General features: G+C 46.1%; 1 protein-coding gene across 2 annotated transcripts in view; it reads left to right on the forward strand.

Moving 5' to 3' along the window:
• The window catches only part of CPISCA (chloroplast-localized ISCA-like protein), a 69,029-nt gene that overhangs the window by 11,344 nt on the left and 38,751 nt on the right, over nt 1-18,934 (forward strand). The window lies entirely within an intron of this gene.

Here is an 18,934-nt window from a genome sequence, read left to right on the forward strand (position 1 = left end):
AACAATCTTCGGATGACCAAGAGAGATTCTGGAGCTCTTTTCTACCCGCCTCTTCATTCAAGAAGATTTCGTTCAGAGAACAGATTGAGCGGTTTACCTTGGGTCTACCTACAGAGATCCGAGATCACTGCTTGGAACAAAAGTCAGCTTCTATTCAAGAGTTGACGAGTCATGCGAAACGGGGTTTTGCCATTCACTCTGGGAATCTGACCTACCCCACCGATGAGGTCATGACACAACGAGCCGAACAGACTTCAACATATGAAAGTAGAAAGAGAGAGAGCAACCCAGAAAAGAAGGATGCACGACCAAAGCTTACTCCTTAGGAGAGAGCTCGCTTCATCAGGGAGGGGAAGTGTTTTGGATGCGGGGAATTTGGACATATCTCCGCGAAGTGCCCTACAAAGGCACAGAAGGAACGGAACGACTAGGACGACGAAAGGCCTGAGAGTTCGAGAGCAGCTGAGGAACGTGTAAGAAAAGGCAAGATGAAAACATGACTGGTTCCAGATTGTGTGGGTACTGATCCCAACACCATGGACGAGAGTACAGAACTTTGCCGAGCTTGGGGCATAGTGAAAGACCAAGAGGCCTTGATCTTTTTTGATGGAGGAGCCAAGGCCAACTTCATTTCACCGGAATTGGCAGCGCAGCTCGAGATCACTCTCGATGGGATGGGACCACTTGCGGAGGCTGTTCTAGCGGCACCCGATAGGGACGTAGCCATTACACATGTCATTGGCATGAGGACTTTCTCATAATGCCTTTGGAAGGTTGTGATGATCTCTTGGGAATTCCTTGGTATCGCAAGAACAACGCCATGGTCGATTATCGGGCAAGGGAAGCGACATTGACTACAGACAAGGGCAGAACCATTGTACTTGACATTAAACTAAAGGGCGAGTCTGTCCCTATCGTATTGGCTTCGGCCATTTCTAAATTAATGAAATCCAGTCTGTTTGTTTACTTAATCTTTATGGAAGCTTGAGTGATGAGGATAAGACAAATATGTCTAAACTTGATAAAGAACGCCAAGATTTTCTACACTCTCATGCCGATTGCTTCTCAGAGGGCTTGCCATGCGAGTTACCATCCGCTCGTCCTGAAGATCATACCATTGATCTGATACTTGGAAGCACACCACCGAGCCGGCCACCTTAGCGTGTGAGCCGAGCACAGAATGAAGAGATTATGAACCAAGTGAAAGACCTCTTGGAAAAGGGTCTTGTCCAGCCTAGTACTTCAGCGTATTGCTCTCCAGTGGTGTTGGTTTTGAAGAAAGTCGGATCTTGGAGAATGTGCATTGATGATAGAGCTGTCAACAAAATCACCGTCAAGAACAGATTCTCGATTCCTAGGATCGATGATATACTCCATAGGTTAGAGGGATCCTCCTGCTTTAGCAGGATTGACTTGAAGAGTGGATAACATCAGATTCGAATCGCATTGGGAGATGTCTACAAGACAGCCTTTCGGACGACTTTTGGGTTATTTTAGTCTTTGGTGATGCCTTTTGGCTTAACCAATGCTCCTGCGACATTTAACCGGATGATGGACAGGATTTTTCGAGAGTATAGGCTATTTGTTGGCACTTTCTTTGACGACATCATTGTTTTGTCCAAGAATGAGGCAGAACACAGGATCATCTGCTTCAGGTCTTTCAGGCATACGAGATCACAAGTTAGTGATTAATGCAAAGAAAAGTAAATTTTTCCTACCAGAGATACACTTTTTGGGACACATTGTCTCAACAGCTAGGGTGCAAATGGATCGGGCAAGATAGAGACTATCCGTGATTGGCCCGATTTGAAGAATGTCCATGAAGTTAGAAGCTTCTTGGGACTGTGTTCGTACTACATGCCGTTCATACGAAAGTTTGCAGAGGTTGCTTTCCCTTTGCATGTCTTGACAATGAAAGGAGTCCCTTTCTGGTGGGGATCCACAGAGGTGACTGCCTTTCGGATATTGAAAGAGATATTTACTACGGGACCCGTTTTGACTTTGCTGGACTTGCAGAAGTCATTTGAAGTATATTGTGATGCTTGTGGTCGTAGTCTGGGTGCGGTCTTGATGCAAGAAGGCCATGTTATTGCTTACAAGAGCCGATTGTTCTCTAGGCCGGAGATGACAACACAGACATATGAGGAAGAGCTATTGGCGGTTATCCATGCTCTTACTCAGTGGCGACATTATCTACTCGGAGCGGATTTTACTGTATTTGCAGACCATCAGAGTTTGCGCTACTTCTTGTCACAGAAGCAGCTTTCGGAAAAGCAGATGCGGTGGGCAAACATCTTGTCACAGTTTCACTTCGAGATTGTCCATGTGCAGGGACAGAAGAATGTGGTGGCAGATGCTTTGCCTCGGAAGCCGTTGGTTCTGGCTATTTCCGCGATACATCATAGGAGCTTCGAGGATATGGTTGATCAGTATGCCAGAGATACCGATTTTGCAGATGTTTTCACACGGATACGGGATAGGGAGACAGTAGCAGGATACACCATTCGGGATGGCTACTTGATGAGAAAAACCATGTTGTGCGTTACACAGCTGTTAAGGAAAAAGGTTATGAGTGAATGCCACTATGCACCTTTTACGGGTCACCACGGCATTGCTATCACCTTGAAAGGGGTAGAGAGATACTTCTTTTGGCCGAGACTCAAGAAGGATCTGGAAGAGTTTGTGCGCAGTTGCTTGGTATGCTAGAAGGTCAAGTTTGACAGGCATGAAGCACAGGGTTGTTACAGCCTTTGCCCATACCCACCCACCCCTGGGAAAGTATTGCAATGGATTTCATTTTTGATCTCTCGAGAACACAGAGTGATCACGATGGTATCTGGACTGTTATTGACAGATTTAGCAAGTAGGTTCATTTCATTCCAGTGCAGAAAACAGTTAAGCCGGATCACTTAGCGAGACTGTTTGTGGCCCAGATCTTCAGATTACATGGAATGCCTGAGACGATTGTCTCCGACAGAGATTCGAGATTTACGAGTTTGTTTTGGAAGGCAATTTGGGAGAACATTGGCACACGGTTGCAGTTCTCGTCATCGTTCCACCCGCACACTGATGGGCAATCCGAGATAGCAAATTCAGTGGTTCTAGATTTATTGAAGTATTATATCTCTGATCAGAAGACTCAACGGGAAAAGTACTAACCTTTGGGTGGAATTTGCCTACAATAACATGATACACTCTTCGACGGGGAAGGCGCCATTTGAGATTGTTGAAGGTGGTGCGAAGGTTCCACCCTTCTTAAGCAGGAAAGATAAGATTTTTGAAGCTGATGAGTACACGCGCGACTTAGACACGGCTGTTGTCAAAGTCCCCGAGGCTTTGCAAAAATCTCAAGAACGACCGAAAAAGGCAACGGATCGCCATCGTCGCGATTTGAAATTGAAGGAGGATGATTGGGTGCTCTTACTTTTTGAGAAGGCACGCTTGAGAAAGAAAAAGAGAAAGGAGAGGCTTTTTTCAAAGCTTAGTATGCGATACCACGGACCTTTCCAGATCTCTGAAAAGATAAATGATGTCTCCTTCCGACTGAAACTGCCTGACACTTGGAGGATTCACAATGCATTTCATGTGAGTCTCTTGAAACCTTTTAAAGATGATGTGCCTGATGATGGGGAGCCTGATGAGCAATCCAAAGTGGAAGAAAACGAGGAGATCCTTGTTCCTGAACAGATTTTTGCACATAAGGATACGAAGAATAAAGGTAAAGTCCGAAGGCGGTTCTTGGTTAAGTTCAAGAACTATCCTGCATTGGATGCGAAGTGGATGGAGGAGGAGGACCTAGCAGATATTCCTTAGATTGTGAAACTTTACCTCGATGCTTTTGGTTTAGCATAGTCCTGAATATGATACTGATTTGTTCTTGACTTCTTTTTAAGTGCAGGAACTGATAGACGAAATGACTGCAGCATTTTGGTGTGATTGATCTCGAATGGGGGATATTTCCAGGCGAGAAATTTTTGGTGAGCGCTTTTTAGGAATTAGGTGAGCAGATTCCTAAAAAGATTCTCTCTTTCTCCTTGTCGACTCTTTCGCCTTTTTCATATCTCTATCTCTCTGAGGGGCGCAATTTTTGGGCGAGCAATTTCTGGCTAGCGCTTTTTAAGAATCGGGCGAGCGGATTTCTAAAAGAAGGGATAATCTACCCATCTCTCTCTCTCTCTCTCTCTCTCTCTCTCTCTCTCTTTTCAACTAAAATTTGATTGTCGGTTCACGACAAACTTACATTCAAACAAAAAACACCATGGATGCATTCAATACACTATTAATAAGACAAATAGAAGTTCCTTACACACAGTTACGGTCTATTCCATATAGCAAACCCCAAATCTATGTGTTCCATTGCATCAAAAGTAAATACATATGGGGGGGGGGAGATACATCATGGGTGAGGTGGATGAAAGAAGGGCGATGGGGGGCCATATGCTCTGGGAGGAAACAAAGGTCGTGCCAACGGGGGCAGTGCACCAAATGGTGGGTGAACTCTTCCAAATGGTAGAGGGTACGAACTATATTTGGGAGGGGGGGGGGGGGGGGGGGGGGTTGTAGGAAGTGAAAGAGTCAATGGATCAACTCCGGGCAGGGCCTCAGATGTGGAGGCAATGAATGCACTGGGAGACGGTTCAGTTGCACGCCATGCCAAAACTAGGGCTGTGAAAGTGGGATAGTGTTGCGAAATCGGCTTTATCTGACAGAAAAATAATTCTAAATGAATTATTGGATTTATAAGTGAGAGGGTTTTCTCGCTTGGAACACCAAGGAAAAATAATTCTAAATGAATTTTTGGAATTTTAAGTGAGAGGGTTTTTCTCACTGGAGACATCCGAGTACAGAATATTCCTAGTGCGTCATTCAGAGTAATGACGGGAGCACTGTGAAAGGGAATATCTGAAGGCCACCAGGAACGGGTACTTTTGATGCGTCACATCGGATGGGTGACAGGCAGAGTTACGCGGAACGGGAACGGCGACGGGCCTCCCTGCGGAACGGGAACGACGCGGAACGGGAGGCTAAAAGAACACCCAAATATTGTTTTTATTAGCGTTATGTGTTTGAATACAAGTAGTACTAGAGTCCTTTGACTCTAATACCATAGTAACAGGGAATGGCCGTTTTCAGGTCTTCGTTCCCCGTTCCCATTCCAATTTCCCGTTCCGAATCCCCGTTCCGTGTTTCAAACGTTAGTACTCGTATGGCATTTTGTTCCGCGTTCCCGTTCCCCGTTCCCGTTCCTGGTAACTATGTCTAATACCCACAAAAAACACGATTCGAAGACCATTCAACCTTATTATGACTTGATTGGGATGTGGATGTGCGGCCCCCAGAGTACATAACACATATACAACATTGAGCAAACACAATGCCCATACACAATGCTCTCAAATAATTGCAAGAGTAGTAGTCAGAGATAACACTTTGGAATTAATTATGGCTAACAAGCTTCAAGGGCCGCCAAGGTGCTACAATAAAAACAAAGGGGGGCAAACCAGTGACCACTAACCACAATACCAAAAGACTGAAGGTGACAAATACCATAAAGATGCTAGTAGCTACAAATGGCAAAGAGGGCAAGCCTCAAGCAGCCATACAAAAAGGTAAGGATAAATGGCAAAGACTCAAGACTCAAGAGCCACTAGCCTGAGAGGCCTCCCAATCCGTAGTAACCGGCTGTAAATCATGCACATCCTCCCATTCCTCATCATCGAGCTCTAGGTCCGGCTCAATCTCAGCCACGGATGAAGTACTTGGTGTTGGTGGATGTGCATCTCCACCTACCTGAGGAGCCTCTTGCTCCATCTCCCATTGTGTAAAAGGATCTGTCTGTTTGTCTGTACTCTTGCAAAGCATTTTCAAATTTGCGCGAACGAAGACAAGATCATTAGCCTTCTCCACTCCAAGCCGATTCCTCTTCTTGGAAGGAATGTGGCTAAAGGTACTCCACAATTGCTCCAAGCATGAGGTACTAACTGAATGGCTGAGAATACGGATCGCCAATCTCTGAAGCTCAGGGCCATCATAGCCATAGTCCTCCCACCATAGCATTGAACCTATCTTCCTGCGATCAATTTGAGCATCTGGACTGCCAAATGACCCCCGCATCTCTCTGTACTGTCTCAATTGATCTCTGACAATGCGTCGACCATCTCTGTCTAGAACCATCTTGTTTAAGATCTCTGTAAATTGGTTCATGACTTCCCTATCTGTCTCTTGCCCTGCACCTTGGAACTCTGGATCCACCATGTACGCTGCCCCGTGTAAAGGAGAGGCATATGAATTCCACCTTGAGCTGCAAAGCGCATGGATCTCCTCATACCGCTCTGCGTTCGGCTCAAGCTGGGCAATCTGCTCAATCATGCGGTCCATTGTCTCATAAATCTTGCCAATGCAAGGATCCATGCCATCCAGAACTCGAAGCAAATGAACCACCGGTTTTACCTGTGCGTCTAGACTCTTGAGCTCCTTCCAAAACTCAAGATCCTCTGCCTTATCCTTGCACAAAATCCCTGCAACTGTCTTTGCATAGGGGGAGGTGGTGAACTCATCACTGATGAAGACTTGTCGGACCGCATTTTGACATTCAGACAGCCTGCGCACAAGAAGAAAGTTGAATGCGAAGCGGGTGTCTTTCTACTTTAGAAGCACTTTCCTGCCTGACCTCTTGAGGTACTCACTCCGAACCAAGTTGTGATTGTTGATGAAAGTAACAATCTTCACTGCATGAGCAATGACTGGAGCGATCCAGTCTAGCTTGCCGATGTCTTTTAGAAGGTTGTTCAAGCAGTGTGCCATGCAGAAGCACACTGTCACATGCGGATAGTGGCCCTCTATAATAGCTGATGTTGCCCTATTTGATACCTCCCCATCTGTGACAAAGGCCACCACGTGTTGCTCACCGATGGTTTCTATGGCCGCTGTCCACTCTGCAGAGAGGACATCGGCGGACTTGCCACTCTCGGTGGCATCATGAGAGTGCACAAAGTACATCTCTCCACTCGAGTATGCTACGAGACCATGGATAGATCTCTTTCTTGTATCGCTCTACCCGTTGGCAATGAGGGAAACGCCATGCTTTGCCCAAAGACGTTGAATATTGAGGGTTGCTTGCTCCACGATAGCCTTCTCTCGATCGAGCAAAGTGGTCCGAAGAGCCTCTGAAGATGGCGGCACATAGCCGGTGCCATACTCTCCTATCCGTTGCACCATGACTTTCCAATACTCCGACCTATTTCGATCAAACATAGAAGAGGTTAGTATCAAAAGGTGGAACCGACGATAACGGAAGAAATGAGAGAGAAGATTGATAAATCATAAAACAATGAACATACCTCGCCGCGACAAATGGGATATGGTCGTGATAGAAGAATCAAGCCACGGCGGCATCCACCTCTTCCTTCTTCTATGGGTCCCAAGAGGTGGCAAGGGTCCTTTGGCGACGTTTTGGACCTTGTGAAGATGCACCAACACCTACACCGGGTAGAGAGGAAGAAGGGAAAATGAGGGTCTTTGGATCAATACCTTTGCGTGCGGGCTTGGCTTTGTGGTTGAATTGCCGATCCTTTTCCTCGAGGTCCTTCCTCTTCTCGATGGTTAGGTTGAAGCAAAATCTCACCTCATGTCCCGCCACTCGAAGAAAGTGTGCCCTCACTTTGTCATGGCCCCCTTTCCGCGTGTAAGAGCATAGCTTGCATGCCCATGCACGAGAACCTCCCGCCGTCGACAAGGTGCCCTCCGAGGTCACTTCATCCCACCTCGACCATGCCTTCGCCTTTTGAGTGTTGCCCGCATGAACGGAGGGGGTTGTACGAGAAGAAGAAGCCATGGATTATCCGTGAAAGAGAGAGAGCTTGATCTTTGAGGATTTGAGAGAGAGAGAGATAGCTTGAGAGAGGGCTTGAGAGAGAGAGAGGCTTGATTCCGTTCTTGCTTGAGGCTTGAGCAATGAGAAGTTGAGATAGAGAGCTTGAGAGAGAGGCTTCACCTCTTGGAAGTTGAGACCGAGAGAGAGAGTTTGACCCTTGAGCCTTGGCCCTTTAGGGTTAGCCCAAGAGAGAGAGAGGTTGAAACTTGAGAGCTAGAGGCTAGGCCCCTATGGCTTGAGAGTTGAGAGCAAGGGAGAGATGGCCCCCTTCAAACTTCCTTGATGCTTTGGTGAAGAATGGGGGAAGGGGGGATTTATATAGGGTCGTAAATGGCCGTTGGCTGCCCAAAAGTCCCAGACAGCTACATTTTTAAAAGTTGAAATCTGCCTGTTTCTGCCCGTTGCTACCGTTTCGGCCCGTTCCAGCCGGTCCGTTCCGGTGATGGCATGTCTGTTGGAACGGCAGTCCGTTCCGATGCGTTCCAGGGAATTTTGACCGGCCGGAACGCCGGAACGTTCCGGCGTTCCAAGCCCCCATATTGGCGTTCCCCGTTAACTCTGGTGACAGGGAGCATCGGGAAGAAGTATCCGACCATTCGGGAACGGACATCTGTGATGCGCCATAGGATGGGTGACATAGAGCATTGTTAAGGAGATTGTACCGTAAGTTCGGTAGGAAAGGACTAGGTGATGGGTATTCCTGATGCGTCACAAGGTGGGTGACGGGTGCATCTGAAAGGGAATATCCATAGTCGGGAGGAAATTCCGAACTGTGTTGGAATTGTGCACAAGGAAAAGCAAGCACTTGAATGAAGATGGGTCCAGAGGAAACTTTGAGGAAAAACAGATGCTTTCTGAGAAAGCGGGATTGCTTTTCGGGAAAGCAGATGCTTTCCCGCGAGGAAGTCTATGTCTGCATTGCAACTATGCATGTGATTGCATCCAGGGACGCCTGGGAAGTGCTGTGAAAGCATTGTTTTTAACTTATAAGGTTTTATTGAGTTTTTGGGCAGGTTCAGACTATTTTTAAAATACGTCGGCCACCCACTTAATAAGTGGGCAGCCATCTGATAAATAAGGCAACGGATCAGCCAGTGTCTTCTCTCTCTTTTTGTGGCAGAACAACGAAAAAAAAAAAAAAAAACGACTGCGATCTCTACGCGAGCAGCTATTTGTGCCCGTGGCTAGGAGCTATAAAAGCATCACATGCCCTCACTCAGAGGGGAAGACCAATCTTTGCAAGGAGGAGATGTTGCTGCAGATTTCAACCGTAAAGAAGACGTTGCCGGTGATGCCCATGGCTGCCCCAAGTGTACCAGATGTCGTCAAGACCCAGTGCGCGAGTTCCCTCGCGAAGAAGTGCCTACGGAGCGTGTTTCCATCGTGACAAGCTGCTGTTTTTCTCTGTTTTCAGCCCATAAACGTCGTAGACGGGGCTGATTTACGAGAAGGAACCTGAGAACAGACCTCTTTTGTGTGTAGGATTGGAAGAGAGGATTTTCTATGCAGAGATCTCTTCCGGGGAATTGCTTTTTTGAGAACCGAGTTGCGTTTCGAGCGTCGAGACTTTGAAGGTAACGATTTTCATGTTATGATCTCTGAGTATTTGATTGTAGGTGTACTTCCTCTTCGTGAGGGAGTAGGAGTAGAGGAAGGCACGAGCCTCTGCAGGAGAAAGCGCTCTGAGGAACTAGAGCTAGATCAGCCCAAGGGTTTCGTACCCAAGTTTGGGAAGTAGATCCACGGATTGAAGAGAGGCAGACTCTTGAGATGTGATCCGACAGTTGAAATTCCCAAGGAAAGGACTTCGTGTCCAAGAAAGCGGAGTTATTCTGCAGGAACAGGACTCTGGAAAGAGAGTCGGAAAAGAGTTGCAGGGATGCCATGCCCTGAGTCTGGAAGGTGTGATCCAGAGGCGAGAACCTTGGTTCTCAAGGATTTGGAATAAGGAACGGAAGTTCCTTGGAATAGGGCTTTACCCTAGGAATCGGAAGCCGAGGCTTCTGGGAAGCATCAAGTCTTATTCTAGAACGAATTACCACGTTCGGTTCAGGTGCTTGTATAGACTTCTCCTCAGTAATAAAGATACTATTACGGGGGGGGGGACCAGCCAGCCTATCTTCTGGTTCCCAGTACCGTGTCGATCTTCTCACTCTCTCTATCTATTTCTCTCTATATCCTTTGGCTTCAGTACTAAGTGATAAAGTCTATTTATCCGAGTATATTTTATATTGTTATGCGCTCCCGTTTGTGACAGATACGGAGCTGCTACTACCTCCCCCTGACTGTTGAGTGGTGTTGGGAAAGGTGGCTCCAGCGGATGAAGCTGCTCTCTCACCTGCTTCGGTTGCTCAGTTACCTGACCTCTGACACTCCTATGAAACATCCATGTCGAGCCTAAATTGGAAGGTAGGTGTTGAGCTGGCTCTAGACAAGCACTGAAAACTGACCAATCCTTCTCACAACTGATGCAATGCCTGCGTAGTAGTAAACATTGTGCTGCCAATGTCCCCACTGCTGCAAAACAATCCAACACAGCATCTCCCATGTCTGTGAAGGTACCTAGTAGCCATCTACAAAAAAAAAGTAATCTTTAGATTTGTTATACCTATAATTTTATAGGAACATGAAGAAAAATTCCAAAAGTTTCTACGATCTGGCAAACGTTGGACTCCTCTCAACACCTCTACGATAAGGCTTGCCCATACGATCAAGCGTCCACTGTGTGGAATCTGAACCTGGTAGCTTCTCCCACAACATGTCGTCATTCTGGAGAGAAGCCACGTACATTTGTTGCAATCTCTCCATCTGCTCGATCATACCTCGGAAGCCGACAGCCACCAGTTCTAGGGGGTGAAAAAATGACCAGCAACAAAGTACCAACCTACGAATAACAGTAAAACGTTGTTATTTTGAAATGCAAACATCAAAGTTACTATTCAGTATCAAAACAAAAAATAACATACCCTCTCTAAATAGTCGTGAACTATTGTGCAACTAGACTCCGACAGCCGTATGTACAATATCCTCAACAACTGGAAACGAGCTCCCTCTGCCTTCGAAGTGACAATGGGCAAATGTTCTGCACGACATGTCGCCACAACCATGCCATCAACCAAGAAACTCGGTTGCCAAAAGGAATGCAGCATTCACAAGCTCACTATCCCATTGGTTCCATAAAGGAACCCACCCGTGCTAGCTGCATGTGGCGTAGTGTGTAAGGGAAAGGCCATGTACATCAAATGTACGCCACCCAATCTCAAGCTGGGGTTCATTTGCCCTGTTCCTGATAGAGAGCCCAAGAATCTACGTAGTGACTGCATAGAACTGCATGCAATCTTTGTTAGCTGTAACCGGCCTGTTCAATCCAAAAAGGGCGGTAGACTTTACTTCAAACCTTGATTTAGCTTTCACCCATTATTAGTCGTCTATTTTACCTGCGCTATAGTGACACAAGAGAGGGGAATGGGATACAGATGCTAGAATGCACCTGTATGAGAAGACCGACACCAGATTGGCCCCTAACTTAGGCGCCCCTTTCGGTATTTCTTTATTGTTCAAAAGAGGGAATAAACGCTGTGGTTCCCTACAAGCTGCCCCGCACAAACTCGGCTGAATTTCCACTGTTCCAACGCGATTTCGGCAACATAACTGTACTAGAACCCTTCACAGTCAATATTCCCACGCATTGACTGACTTTCCCGACGCATACGGGCACTTTGCAAAACCTGGCGAGAATCTGCAGCACGCTGAATTCTCTGTTTTCAGCCCTGAAAATGCGCCAGATCACCTGTACAGCGGTCCCCTTGCCTCCCCGAACCTCATGGGGGTATTAGGGTCCGTTTAGGGCCAAAACCCTAAACCTGCAAAAATACACAGCAGGCTGTAATTTACTGTTTCGGGCTCCGTTTCGCGTGCCGGTCGCATCCTTAGCAAGTCCTCGAGCTCCCGCACCTGTAGGGCTACTTGCCCTTTGAATCGGACGAGATTTCTGGCGTGAAACCTCTCCGAATTCACCTGTACCTACGGGGGGATTAGCCGCTAGCTAATCCAGTACCTGTGCAAGAGGCTCTTGCCTCGGCAATCGCGCATGAACCCACACAATTGTACATTGGTCAAATGAAGAGCCCGCTAGAGGGGCATAACATAGTGCCAAAGGGGAGAGAGAGGGCAGTGCGTAGCGTGCAGGGCATCACTCCTGGCACCGCACTGTGCATAAGAGGGAAAGCAAGCACTCCATAGCTCTTAACCTGTGACAAAAACTGAAAATGAGGCTCTCCCTTCTTCAAATTCAGCGCCACTTCTTGTTGCATGAGGCAAGTGCACCAGAATGTGCCACTTGGCACATTTACAAGCATTTTCCCGTTTCAGGGTTGCCGCCTAAAAATATCCCAACCGGTTGCCCACTTGACTTCACGGCAGAGTAAGAAAATGTTCCCTTTGTCATTCCGGAGGTAATGACGCCAACACATTTTCAGGTCCCAAAATAGCAGTTCCCTAAATTTTAGGAGATGCTGCCATTGTATCTTTCTAGGTCATCCGACCCTCTTTGTACACTGTGGCCACACCCAGAATTGAAATGTAGCCTCTGTAGCAAAGGATTCCACTTTGGCTAGTCAATGACCCCACTTTGGCTAAGCATAGTCCTTGTCCAACCTTAGTGCTCTCTTGCCCTCAGACCTGGACTCCCTCTTGACAGTTCCACACTAGCTATGCAATGCAGGGCAGTTAGATTTCCCGAGGGGTGTTTCCAAAAAGTGAAAGTAAATAGATAATAAGAAAGAAATCAACCAAAAGGATAGATAGTAGTCACACGCTGGTGACATACCCCCCTCTTGAAATCTCAAACGTCCTCGTTTGCATCTATGTCGTACAAGCTCCTAGTCAACATTGATGTATTCAACACCTGTCGACACATGTACGACACATACATGCTCATTGTCAACCCTAGTGTATTCAACACCTCGTCGACTCATGTATTGCCTGCGTGTGAACCCTGTCCCAATGACATAGTGGTAGCTGCGCACTCTGCCATTGCTTTGAGTCACTAACTTTCCAATGACAAAATGGTAGCTGCACATTTTGCCACTGTCTTATAGTACACGTTGGATCCCGTAACACTTTCGAGCATACCCAAACCGACAGTTTAAGAATGCAGTTACACATGTACTCTTCAATAGAAGCAATCACTGTATCCTTGACAAAGTGACAAAAAATACTCACTTCTATAGCACTAACCAAACTTTTGGACATTCCTTAAGAGCAATTGCCAAACTGGCAATCTGTACAGATCTAACATTCATGTAACAGGTATTTGATTTGAGCTCACTTTAAATACCATGTACATCATTTGTCTCAGAAGCCATTGTCACACTGACAATCCATTTAGCTTTGAAACTCAAGGGGTCAAGGTAGGTTGCAAATCGAAGGCTTCCAGGTAAAGTGATAACACAGTTGGTGACTCTGCAAGTTCACCTTCTTCCATCCACTTAGCATCCATTGGTGGATAGTTTCTGAACTTTACCAAGTAACGCCTAGCAACCTTGCCTTTCACTTTCCTTTCTTTGTGTGCCAAAATCTGTTCAGGGACCAAGATCTCGTCAAGTTCCTCGACTTTCGGCTGATCTTCAGCTGGCATATCTTCTGGCACATCACCCACATAGGGTCTGAGAAGACTCACATGAAACGCATTGTGAATCTTCCAACTGTCAGGCAATTTCAGCCTATATGCAACATCATTGATTATGTCGCATACTTGAAAAGGCCCATAGTAACGCATGCTGAGCTTTGGAAACAGTCTTTCCTTGCCCTTTATCTTCTTTAACCTTGCCTTTTCAAAGCGTAAAAGCACCCAATCACCAAGTGAGTATACCACTTCACGACGGTGACGATCAGCTGCTTTCTTTTGCTTTGCCTGAGTCTTTTCTAAGGCCACTTTGACCTTCTTATACATTTCATCCATGTCCTGAACATACTTATCTGCTTCAAATATCTTGTCCTTTGCATGCAGTATGGGAGGAACTTTCTTGCCACCTTCAACTATCTCAAAGGGTGCCTTGCCAGTTGATGAATGCACTGTATTATTGTATGCATACTCCACCAATGGCAAATACTGCTCCCACTTTCCTTTATGCTCTGACACATAACACTTCAGCAGATCTAGGACAGTAGAATTTGCCTCTTCTGATTGCCCATCTGTTTGAGGATGAAATGACGAAGAGAATTTGAGCGTGGTGCCCATATTCTCAAACAAGCCTCTCCAGAACAAACTTGTCATGCGTGGATCACGGTCGCTAACAATCGACTGTGGCATGCCATGATACTTGAAAATATTGCTCATAAACAACCGTGCCATCTGATCTGGCTTTATCTTCTTCCTGACAGGAATAAAATGAGCCTGTTTGCTGAATCTACAAATAATGGTCCAAATACCATCGTTTCCTGTCTGCGTTCTCGGAAGATCAAAGATAAAATCCATAGCAATACTTTCCCATGGTTTATCTGAAATAGGTAGTGGTTGCAATAACCCTGGTGCCTTTTGCCTGTCAAACTTGACCTTTTGGCATATTAGGCATTCTCGCACAAAGGCATCCACATCTCTTCTCAATGTAGGCCAATAGAAGAATGTCTCAACCGCTTTAACTGTAGCATCGATACCACGATGCCCTGCATACGGTGGGACATGACTCTCTTCCATAACTTTGCGTCGCAATGGCTTTGTGACACACAATCTGCCATGCATCATCATGAACCCGTCTTTAAGAAGATAGTGTTCATGACGTTGTCCATCCATTAGTTGCTCGAAGACCCTTGCTAAATCTTCATCATTTGCATACTGTTGTCTCATATCATCAAGTTCATGATGATAAGGAATTGACACAGCTGAAATTTGTGGTTTCCTTGACAAGGCATCAGCCACAACATTCTTCTTGCCTTCCACATGCACAATCTGAAAATGGAACATGGACAAGATATTTGCCCATCGCATATGCTTCTCATATAACTTTGTTTGTGTCAAGAAGTATCGCAAGGTCTGATGGTCCGTTTGGACAACAAAGTCTGCACCTAGCAAGTAGTGTTTCCAACTTCAGAGAGCGCATGAATCACAGCCAGTAACTCTTTCTCATAGACCTGCATGGTCATCTCTGGCCCTTGCAAAATTCTGCTCTCATAGGCTACTACCCTGCCATCTTGCATTAGCACTGCACCAATGCTACTACCGCAGGCGTCACACTGGACCACAAATGACTTCCTAAGATCTGGCAACACAATGACTGGATCTGAAGTCATCTTTTCCTTTAAGAGATTAAAAGCTGAAATCTCTTTTTGTGTCCATCTAAAGGTGACTGCCTTCTTTTGAAGAGCATGTAAAGGTGAAGCAATCTCAGCGAAATTTCGGATAAACCTTCTGTAATAGGAGCATAGTCCCAAAAAGCTTCGGACATCATGCACCGTCTTCAAATTTGGCCATGACTTGATCGCTTCAACTTTTGCAGGATCCATTCTGACACCATCCTTTGAGACAATGTGTCCCAGAAAGTGAATCTCTTCCAGAAAAAACTCACTTTTCTTTGCATTGATGAGCAACCTATGACTGCGTAGCTCTTTGAACACAATGGCCAAGTGATGCCTATGCTCCTCTTCATTCTTTGAGTAGACTATCATGTCATCAAAGAATGTGCCAACAAACTGCTGGTGTGGACGGAAAATTATGTCCATCATCCTATTGAACGTAGCAGGAGCATTTGTGAGACCAAAGGGCATCACTAAAAATTCGTAAAGGCCAAACGTCGTTCTAAAAGCAGTCTTGTGCACATCCTCTGATCTAATGCGGATCTGATGGTACCCACTCTTTAGATCTATCCTGCTAAACATAGCTGCTCCTTCTAATTTGTCCATAATATCATCAATTCTAGGTATAGGGAACCTATTCTTGATGGTATTCTTGTTCAGTGCACGGTAGTCGATACACATACGCCATGAGCCATCCTTTTTCTGCACCAACAACACTGGAGAACAGAATGGAGATGAACTGGCCTGAATCAGCCCCTTTTCTAACAGCTCCTGTACTTGGCCCATTATCTCTTTCTGCTGAGCCGCACTAACCCTGTACGGAGGCTTATTTGGTGGGCTACTGCCTGGCACCAAATCTATCGCATGGTCCTCGGGTCTCTCTGGCAGTAATTGAGACGGTAATGAATCGGAAAAGCAGTCACTATACTGTTGTAAAAACATTGACCTTTCTTTATCTAGCACACATAAATTTGATTCATCACAATCTGACACTTCACGTGCAAAAACCAAGTACGCAGAAAGATGCTTTTTCATTACAGAAGTAATAGCAGAAGCTGATACAGTAGGAATAGACTCCCCTTTAAGCTTTACATCCAGAATGTGAGTCTTTCCCCTGCTCTGTACAGTGATCTTTTTGTTGTAGGCATCCATGATTCCCTGTACACGAAACAACCAAGGAATACCTAACAACACATCACATCCGTCCAGTGGCATGATGTAAAATTCTTCAGCATCTACATAGGATTGGATATGTAGACGCAACTTTCCAATGATGGGTGTCACAGCCTCTGTATGGCCAGGACATGCCAAACCTGCCTCTGCTGTATACCCCATCTCTTCAGGTCTGATTCCCAACTTTGAAGCCAATTCTGGGGAAATGAAGTTGGCTTTGGCACCTGGATCAAAGAAGATAAGCACTGTTTGATCCCTGACCTGTCCCCATGCTCTGCAAAGCTCACTTGCATCTAAATTTGGCTTGTCGCCCACCATATCTGGCACTAGACCAGCCATGGGCTTCTTTCCTTTCTTGTCTTCCTTGTCATCAGAATCAGCTGGCCTTTTCTTTGTAGGACAGTTGTAAGCAATGTGGCCAGGCTGCTCACATATAAAGCATTTGTTCTCTGTCCTCAGGACTTTCTTTTGCTCTTCTGACTTGCGAGGAAAACGTCTTTTCCATTTCTTTGCTGGTCCTTTTTCTGATTCAGCCGTAGCTTTATCTTTCCCTGCGTTGGCTGACTCCTGAGTCCCTTTAGGAGCCTCATTGGGAACGTGCTTCTTGGCTGAATTTTTCTTGCCTGATCCTGCCTTGACGCCAGTGTTAAATTCACAATCTTCTCCCTTGAGCAAACCATTGCCAGTGTTTGCTACCTCGATGAGCTGCGTCAAAGTAGTGACTTTTGTCTTCGTACAGTACTTTCTCAATCCTTTAGGTAGGCCACAACAGTATTTTTCAATCTGTTCTGTCAATGGCACAAACCTATAGGAAGTTACTGGAAGTAGAGCTTTCCAAAACTTCCGATTGTAATCATCCAGATTTCTGCAAGTGGCAGCATTTAGCTGGTGCCATTCTGTCATGACATCTGCTTCAAAGTCATCAGATAACCATGCTGCTGCAAAAATCTGCTTGAAGTAAATCCATGTGGACGGAGCTTGCCCTTGAAGCAATAAAGTTGTCCACCATTGTCCCGCATTCCCTGTCAAGAAAGTGGCTGCCTTGCGGACCTTTGAAGCCTCTGTAAAGTTTCCCCCTGCATAGGCCTTGTCAAATTGCTGGAGGAATGAGAGCCTTCTTCCTGTCATCAAACCCTGTAAAGGTCGTGAATGTCACACCTTTGCCACCTTCTTTGTACGGAATTGGCCTCTCCAGCGGCGTTAAATTGTCATATGGAAGTGACTGAAACATGGGAACACTATTAGGGTTCATCTCTGTTCCTTGGCCGCTATTAACTTGACCTCGAAATGCCATATTTGGCTGCTGATTTGTAATTCCAGCCATACCAAAATTTGCCCGTGGCATCCCAAATTGGCCCTGAGTGCTCTGAAACCCTGGTTGCATACCCATGACACTGTACATGGGGTTAGGCATCATCGTTTGAGCACCCCCAAACACTGTTCCTGGCGTATAAAATTGATTTCCAGGTGCATGACCAGCCATGCTCTAAAATACCGATCCACCTCCAAAATAGCCACGGTGTACTGAAGGTGGTGGGAAGACCTGTTGCATAGCCTGTAGGTTGCTTCCTTGCCCATTAGAACCAGCTATAGGCTGCTGAAAGGTGGCGGGCTGAACTGGTACAGCTTGAAATACTGGCATCTCAGCCACCTGTTCTTGCACCTTAGGCATAGGTTGTGGAGACTGCATGTTCTCCGTCAAGTGTACAGGTGTTTCCATTGACTGTGCGGTATGAATCACCTGTGCTCGAGCCTTAACAGGCTTTTGAATATGATCCAGTGACCCAACTTACTGAGACGGAACAGGAGGTTGCAGAAAGGCTAAAAACCTCGGGTTCTGCATTACTTGTGTGAACATAGCCACAGCAGTAGCCAACTCGGTCCTGAATATATCGTCATCTGTCTGTGGTGGTCTTGAGGACTCACCCACTTCATGTGTCTGTTGACCCTGTGAAGAGGAAACCTCTTCAGTCACATCATCTGGTCTGTCAGCCATAATTGCAATTACCTGTGTCTGGTCTATGATCCCCTGTGTCTTCAAGCCCAAAACTGACCAAGGCTCACTTCTATGGGAAAAAGTGATTTAATCCCGTCGATGGAACCATGAAACCGGCCTGTTCAATCCAAAAAGGGCGGTAGACTTTACTTCAAACCTTGATTTAGCTTTCACCCATTATTAGTCGTCTATTTTACCTGCGCTATAGTGACACAAGAGAGGGGAATGGGATACAGATGCTAGAATGCACCTGTATGAGAAGACCGACACCAGATTGGCCCCTAACTTAGGCGCCCCTTTCGGTATTTCTTTATTGTTCAAAAGAGGGAATAAACGCTGTGGTTCCCTACAAGCTGCCCCGCACAAACTCGGCTGAATTTCCACTGTTCCAACGCGATTTCGGCAACATAACTGTACTAGAACCCTTCACAGTCAATATTCCCACGCATTGACTGACTTTCCCGACGCATACGGGCACTTTGCAAAACCTGGCGAGAATCTGCAGCACGCTGAATTCTCTGTTTTCAGCCCTGAAAATGCGCCAGATCACCTGTACAGCGGTCCCCTTGCCTCCCCGAACCTCATGGGGGTATTAGGGT

This window comes from Adiantum capillus-veneris, chromosome 7 (assembly GCF_014529385.1).
Source record: "Adiantum capillus-veneris isolate H3 chromosome 7, ASM1452938v2, whole genome shotgun sequence".
NCBI classification, from domain to species: Eukaryota; Viridiplantae; Streptophyta; class Polypodiopsida; order Polypodiales; family Pteridaceae; genus Adiantum; species Adiantum capillus-veneris.